Below are 7,882 nucleotides of genomic sequence, written 5' to 3'. Positions count from 1 at the left end.
ATGACCCCTGAGCTACTTAGCAATGTTCATCAAAGTCCATGCATTCGTCTTCAACAAGGACTTTCACACCTTTCTAAATTTCTCTGGGACGTAAAATCAGATCCATTTCCACTTGGAGAATTGATTTCTCTTCAATCACAGATGCAAGCTGTGGCCATTGAGGCAGCGATAGCAATCTACTCCTCCTATGATGAGAAAATGAAATGAAGACTACTGACCATTTGCCTTTTATTTTGCAACTGAAGTTAAATCATGTCAAGGTAGAAGTCTCCCTGATTAAGCTACTGAACAGTAAACCAACTATAATAGCTCCTCTAAAATATCTGATTGATTATGTTCGGGAAGAGCTGATATTCATGAAAACTTTTTTCATGGATGCATTTGAGCAGTGCAAAGAGCAAAGTAACGTCACTGAATTCTTGAATCTTATTCAATCTGTAACTAGCCAAGCATGGTTGGTCATTTATTCTCTTTGTCGTGACATAAAGAAAGAAGGCTTAGCCAGGGAAACTGGTTGGTCGCATTTTCAGTTGCTTCTTAAGTTCAAGTTTATTAAGGCAGTGATTGGACAGATATGTCCCAGCATTTACGTGTCATCAACACTGGACCATCTTAAGGATAAATCTATTGAACTTTCTTCCTCTCAACTTTAAGGTCCTTGATTCTTATTTCAGCATGCTGAAATTCTCAACGATAGTATCCTCCGATAGCCCCAAGATGGATTTGGTTTTGATGGGGTTTCATGTATATATTCTTGACAAGCTGCAACTGAAGAATGAAACCAGTTTGACATTTACTAATACAAATGAGGTTAAAAAGTTTTACTATGGATTGTTGCTCCTGGTAACATATCTTTTTGATCCTCTAGTTCAGTGTAGTGGATTTGGAACTATCGAAATTGAGGCTGCTGGTGATAGTAACAAAAGTAGAAGGGTCAATCTTGTTCTTCAGTATTTGACTGTAGAGCTTTAAAGCTTGTTGAGCCTGAGGAAACCTTGATGGATATGCTAAACAAGGCCACATTGAAAGCTCCAATTCTGGATATGGTTGAAAGTGCTCATGAAGAGCTTATTTTCCTCAGAGCTTTTCTCATGGATGTTCTCAGGCAACAGATGAAGCTTAACAAATATCATCATCTCTTGAGGAATGTTGAGGAGACTGCCAACAAGTTAGCACAAGTCAATCGTTTTCGTAATGAAAGATTCATGGATGGGAAGTGTGTCTTTTATTGTCTGATTTCCTATATGATATTAAGTTTATCAAGGTAGAAATTAGAAAGGTATGCATTCAGGTCTTGGATGCATCACTTTGCAACATGACTTAGCCAGATATCGAAGGCCTCTTATATCAAACCGCCTGGACATAGTGCTTGACTGTGATGCTGGTTCGATTTCTTTTCTGATGAACCGAAGTAGAGTACTCAAAGAGAAACATCATGTACTTGGGATACTTTGTTGCAGATGTTGTACAACACTACAATATGCATCAAGGACTCAAAGACCTCATGAAACATGTTCTAGATTCCAAGAATGTCTGTTTATTGTCTGTTGGGGGTTATAAATCTGCTTCGTATTACATGTTATATCTCTCCGATATGAAGCAATTGCTTAAGTTTGTTGAGACAGAGGTCAAAACAACTATTCCTAAAACTCCAGAGTCATCAAGTTGTAGCTTCCCCAAGACAAATGGATTAGGATTTCTTCAATTTTTCCTAGGAAACTTGGAGGAGCTGTTATGTTCTAAGCTCAACGGAATCATCAGATTGGATCAGTCAAGGAAGGCATACTGGAATCATCTTCGTTTATTCAGAGATGATGAAAGTTGGACATTATTACAAGAAGAGGTGTTTCAAGGGGAGAGCTGTCCACCTGAACTTGTAGATGTGGGGTTTCGAATAGCAAAAAAATGTGTAGGGTTGTCTCAATCCTCCTGAAATTGTTGTATTAGTTGCAGGTGTTCTCAAAGAAGCAGAATTGTGGAAGGAAATAGAAGAAACTCTAGGTTTGCTGAATATTGGTAGCTGAGAGCATGTCTATAACTGGATTTAGTTGCACGAATTTACCGCACCAGCTTAAGCCTTGTTTTCTCTATTTTAAAGGGAAAGGTGATACTACCTAGTTCAATTCTAAAGATGAGGAATATACGTGTAAACCATCCTGGTTCATTTAGTTTGCATGAGAACATGGGTGAATCACTTGCCGACTCTCAATTAGATAATTTGGAAACCTTTTCCACTCCATGCCTCTCTTACAATGTAGAGATGATATTGAGAAAGTTGCGGGACATTTAGTTATTCAGAGAATGTGTTAGAGTTTCTAAGCCACCTTGAATCCCTCAACATTGTCTCCAACAGCTATCCAGCTAAACTTCTACATGTCTTCCCATATCCCATATTACTAAAAATCAAACATTAAAATAAAATTTTCAACAACTTCAAAGTCTAAACGACATTTACAGCTCCGCCTGTGTCACCGCTGTCCGGAGGAATGTTGTTGTCATCGTCTGTGCATTTATACTCATAATCCCATGGCTCACCGTCTTCATCATCATCATCATCATCCTCTTTCTTCTTATTCTTCACTGCCTTTTTCTCTATTATGTTCTTACTAAAAGAACCAATGCCTCGTTTGGCTCTCTTAATCATCTTTTGCACCGTTGAACTAACGGCTTTTGACTGCCTTTTCAGTCTCTTTTCTGCATCCTCCAAAGTCAGTTGGGGTGGCCGTATGCGTTGGGGTGACGGTATAGCATGCTGCTCATCTGCAATTTCTGGTAAAGGATGCTGCTCATCTGCAATTTCTGGAACCTCAATGCTCTCTTCTTTTGGATCGTTCTTTTTTTGAACGTTGATCTTACCCTCCTCCATTCTGAAACAGAAATAATTTGGATTTGTTATCAGTGAAATGAACTGAAAAGCATGCCCTTAGAAACTCATGAAGCTCTATTAGGTCTGGTCAACAATTCTACAGTATCATCCTTAAGACGCAGCTCACAACTCACAGCTCACTGGAGGAGTTAAGATAGCCCATTTCAATGCAAGACGTGCTTATATTGATTAAGCTAATGGGCTTGATCATCTTACCGTTTGGACTCAACAAAAGATGTATATTGAAGGTTAACTCATGAGGCTACAAGTATGGACACCTACATTTCCCCCTGAAGAAGAGACCCCTATAGTACCTATCTGAGTTACTTTACCAGAACTGCCTTGGCATTGTTACTACAAAGAGTTCATCACTGCTTTATTATCACCTGTTGGAAAAACCTTGTACTTGGACACCGACTCTCTTCAAAAACTAGAAGCAGAGTGGCTAAAGTAAGGTTCGACATCACTAAGGATAGATCTCCTCATATTTGGATGGGGTTTGATGAAGAGACTTTACTATTGACAAGTATTGCTTTTACTGCAAACGTCAAGGTCACACCTGGTACATACTTGTGATATTAAGAGAAGAGATGAGTATAGGAGAAGAAACGATGCAGAAGCTGAGAATGAAAACAAAAAACAAGTCAGCCTCATTACCCTGATTCCCCAAAAGTTTTTACTAATGGTTCTGCTAGTGTTCAGGTGCTAAAGATGTCCAACAGCAAAAGGAGTGGCAAACACAAGAAAGGAAGAATTTTAGAGGTTACAATCAAAATACTCACAAAAGTAATGCAGCAGTTCAACAAAATAAAGTATACAAGCCTATATCACCTAACACTCAAAATGGGGTGGAGCAGCAAAAATCTCAAGAGTGACAAATAGGTCAATTGACTCAATGCTCCCAAACCCCAAAGTGATTTAGTCAATCCCAAAGGGCATCACATAGTTGAGTTCATCATCACATCTATAAGTTAGAAAAAGGAGAACACTTTGATTTTTTGGGGGAAAACCCATCACTGCTGTAACATAATTAAATAAAAAGCGACGGACAACGTCTCTTTGTCCGTCGCTTTTTTAAAAATGTTTGACCTATAATTTGACCAAAAAGCGACGGACTAAACGACACTGTCCGTCGCTTTTTTAATAATGTTTTGACCTATATTTTTGACCAAGAAGCGACGGACTTAAAGATGTCGTCCGTCGCTATAGTAAAATAAAATATATTAAAAGCGACAGACAGCGTCGTTAGCTTTTTAATTTATATTTAATTATTTTTAATAAAATCGATGGACAGCGTCACTACACATATTAAATAAATGATTATTAATTATATATATATTTGGCGCAAAATTCCGCGGAAAAAATGACGGACTAAGAGATGCCGTCTGTCGCTTTTTGTAAAATAATTTTATAAATAATTATTTTTATTAAAAAGCGACGGACAACGTGACAAATGACGTCGCTTTTGGTAGCGACGTCATCCATAGTTTTTTCACAGTTTTTTAGTAGTGACGGCCATTGATCTTCTAAACGAGGTCTGTCAATTGCCGCCGGAAGATGCCCTGTACTTAACAAAAATAAGAGCAAGTGCAGTATCAGTACACAACCACAATGTACTGGTAGGATCACACGGCTATCCCAATAAGTGAAACACATGTAAGTAACCACAACATTATAAAACAGGCATATACCAAACATATACAATATCATCATCATTAGATATGAACGTAATCATCACAAGTATATACACATCACAATTCAATGGTCCTCTCATGGAACCCAAACCCAAACTGTTAGCTTGCCGGAACGTGGCAATCTGATCTTATAATTATACCGGAACGTGGCAATCTAATCCTATAATTATACCGGAACGTGGCAATCGATCCCATAATTGTGTCGGAATGTGGCAACCTGATCCAATAGTTGTGCCGGAACGTGGCAATCCGATCCAATAGTTGTGCCGGAACGTGGCAACCCGATCCAAGTTAGCTTGCCGGAACGTGGCAATCTGATCCTCAATCATACACCACAGGTACATCATCAAGATCATACAACACGAGGTGATTCCTAGCATACAATTATTCAATTATCCTCATTTAAGATTAGGGTGATCAATGATGCAACATTCGCATACATACATGTATTATAGTGAAGCAATTACAAACATATATCACACCAACATGAAATCACAACCATCACCTACCTCGAATCCAAGCTTGAATCCCCTAAGGCACTTGAATCTTCCCTTTCCGGATTCTTTCCGCTTGTTCTAGGTCTACAACAATTAATATACGCAAGGATCAACAATCAAAGGTCTAATTATTCGGATTATAACAAACCCAATAACCCTAGACCAAACCCAAGATCATAATACCCAAATTAGGGCTTTTTCCACCGTGATTCTTAGATCAAAACCCTTCCCCATCGATAATAACACAAGAAAATAGGTTCTACGGATCAAAAAATGGATTCGGGGTGTTAAAACCTTACCTTTAGCCTCAAAAATGGTGAAAAATTGTTAAGAACTCAAGTGGGGTCGCCTCCTTAGCCCTAAAAGTCGAAAAATATCAATTAAGGTTGTTTTAGGATTTATTAGAGACTTTAAGTCGTGCCTGGCCCGCTACAACGGACCCATCCCGCTACGACGGCGCCGCTCTAGCGGCCAGAATCCCGCTCCAGCGGCCTCGACGGAGACAGAATGTACCCATTCACGAAAAGATCATTTTCAGGAGTTCTACTCGCCCGAATTTGATTTCGTAAAGTGGTACGGGTTCCTTATCGTCTTAGCCATCAACTCATGTAATAAAATTCATAATTAGATCTCTCATTCATTACTAGACTTCCCTACACCTTAATGCCTCTGATTTCATCCAAATCTGGACTAGGTTGGAAAATTCCAAGTTACTACCAAAAAGTTTTCCGGTCCCAATTCTTTCTTCGTTGACTTTTCCATAACGACGGTGTTTTATTTAAAAATATATTTTTAAGGTTGATTTTAGAGTCGCCACTTAATTTTTAAGAAAAATCAAGAAAACTGTTGTTTTCATAAGACTAAAACAGACATCTAATGAAAACTTATAAAAGGGGTTCGAGGTTCTTATTAACATTCTAGGAAGATTTTAAAAGCACCTAGAATGTCCACTAATGTGGTTATCCGACGATTAATTATTTGGCTAAAATAATTTTAACTTAGCTCGAATTGCAAATTTGAACTTTTTTATAGTTCAGAAAAATATTGAGATATTATCTAAATTAAACGCTTTGATAGATTATGTTTTATAGGAAGCGAGTATTTAGTTAAATTTTAGAAGATTAGTTCAGAATGGCTATCTTTCGGGGAATTAAATTGTGGTGACCTTAAAACTAATAACACATATTGACAGATAACCAAATATGAAGTAATAAAGTATAGAGAGAAATTTGGGGCCCAAGTCTGGTTTTCTGTCCGCCTAGGCCAATACTTGGGCCTAATCTCGTTTTGGGCCTTTGGCCCAATTCTTGCCACCTTCGTACCTGTCCTAAATTCTAACAAAATAATTAATAAATAAAATGACGAAGGCTTAGGCCCAAAAATTACAAAATACAAATTTGAATAAAGAGTGGGCCTTTTGACCCAATCTTTTCAATTCTCCTCTGCTTTCACATTTTTTCAACTCCGAGACCTGTACGTCGATTTTTAATGGCCGGTTGACTCGAAAAGAAGGAACTTGAGCCTTTGTGGCTCTCCCGAAATGCAAAGGGGAGGTGAGATTCGTAATGAACTCAGGCAAATATCACATGCAAAGCGACAAACAAATTAGAAAATTAGCATATGAGAGAAAAAAAAAAAATAATAACAATGGTAATAATAAAATAAAATTAATAACACATGCCAATCAAATCATTGTCAACCCAAACTTAAACAATAATTTTAAAAGGAAAACTAATTAAGAATCAACACTTCTTACATCTACGGTAAGATTAAAAGGAAAATCGATTAGTAAATTACTACGAAAACATCTAGTGATTTCAATCTTTAATACTCAACAGTTAATTAGAAAACAAATTAATTTCATGGTTTCTACAATACAAAAAAAAGGGTTATGCTTACTAGAAGATTGTTCGTCACGAGTTTGATAATAATATTTGGAGGAGACATTTGAAAGCTCGTGATATATATAAAAAAAAACTAATAATAATAAAAAATTATAAATAAATATGTTCAAAATTTATATTAGGTCTATTATCTATATCTCATATGTTGTGTCTTGCAAAGATGTGTTCTCCAATTAGCTAGATTGTAAATGATGTTGTGATAATACATTTTTTTTTTTTTTTGAAATGTTTGATTCAAAAGATTTTCATATTGGTTTCAACAAAAAAAAAACTATAGCAAGGAACTCGTCCCTTAACATAAATGGATCGAAACTTTTTGCGGCATGTCCATGCCTCATTAATTAATCACTTTAAATCTTTTGTCGTTATCCACAATTATCAGTTAATTAAATTTGCTTTGGTAAGCAATATCATTTATCCCCTTTATCAAGACCAAATAAAATTAATTTTAAACTATCCACTATACATTTCTTTTAGGTACATAATTATTATCCAATAAAGTAGTTCAAAAAATCTTAAACTAATAACATCAAACATATTAGTTCAGTGAATATAAATTTTCCTAATCAAAATGAAGGGAAGCAATGACACAATCTTATGAGATAAATATCACAGACCAAACTAGATGAACAAAACGCTTCCAAATTTAAATTAGGACATCGATTATCACTTCCTGCGTAAAACGAAATTCTTGTCACATATTAAGTAATCATTTTTCGAATAAAGCAGATGCATTTTCACATACTTGAATTAGCACTTTGATGTGAGACAAAAATAAAATCAACATAAAACAAACATATGATTCCAAGCCATTGCCAACGCAAAATCTTAAACTAATAACTTGACGCCAGAGAACCAGAATCATGCCTGATCCTCAGAGATCAGTAGAGAACCTCACTAAAAAAAAAAGACCCAGACACT

The 7,882-nt window shown here is 36.5% G+C and overlaps 1 pseudogene; it reads left to right on the top strand.

The window, feature by feature from the left end:
• Nucleotides 1–1,151, top strand: LOC107062320 (uncharacterized; annotated as a pseudogene).
• Nucleotides 1,152–7,882: the final 6,731 nt, after the last annotated feature.

The sequence above is a fragment of the Solanum tuberosum genome, unplaced genomic scaffold (genome assembly GCF_000226075.1).
Source record: "Solanum tuberosum cultivar DM 1-3 516 R44 unplaced genomic scaffold, SolTub_3.0 scf00216, whole genome shotgun sequence".
In the NCBI taxonomy this organism is placed as follows: Eukaryota; Viridiplantae; Streptophyta; class Magnoliopsida; order Solanales; family Solanaceae; genus Solanum; species Solanum tuberosum.
This window is presented reverse-complemented; position numbering and strand designations above follow the sequence as displayed.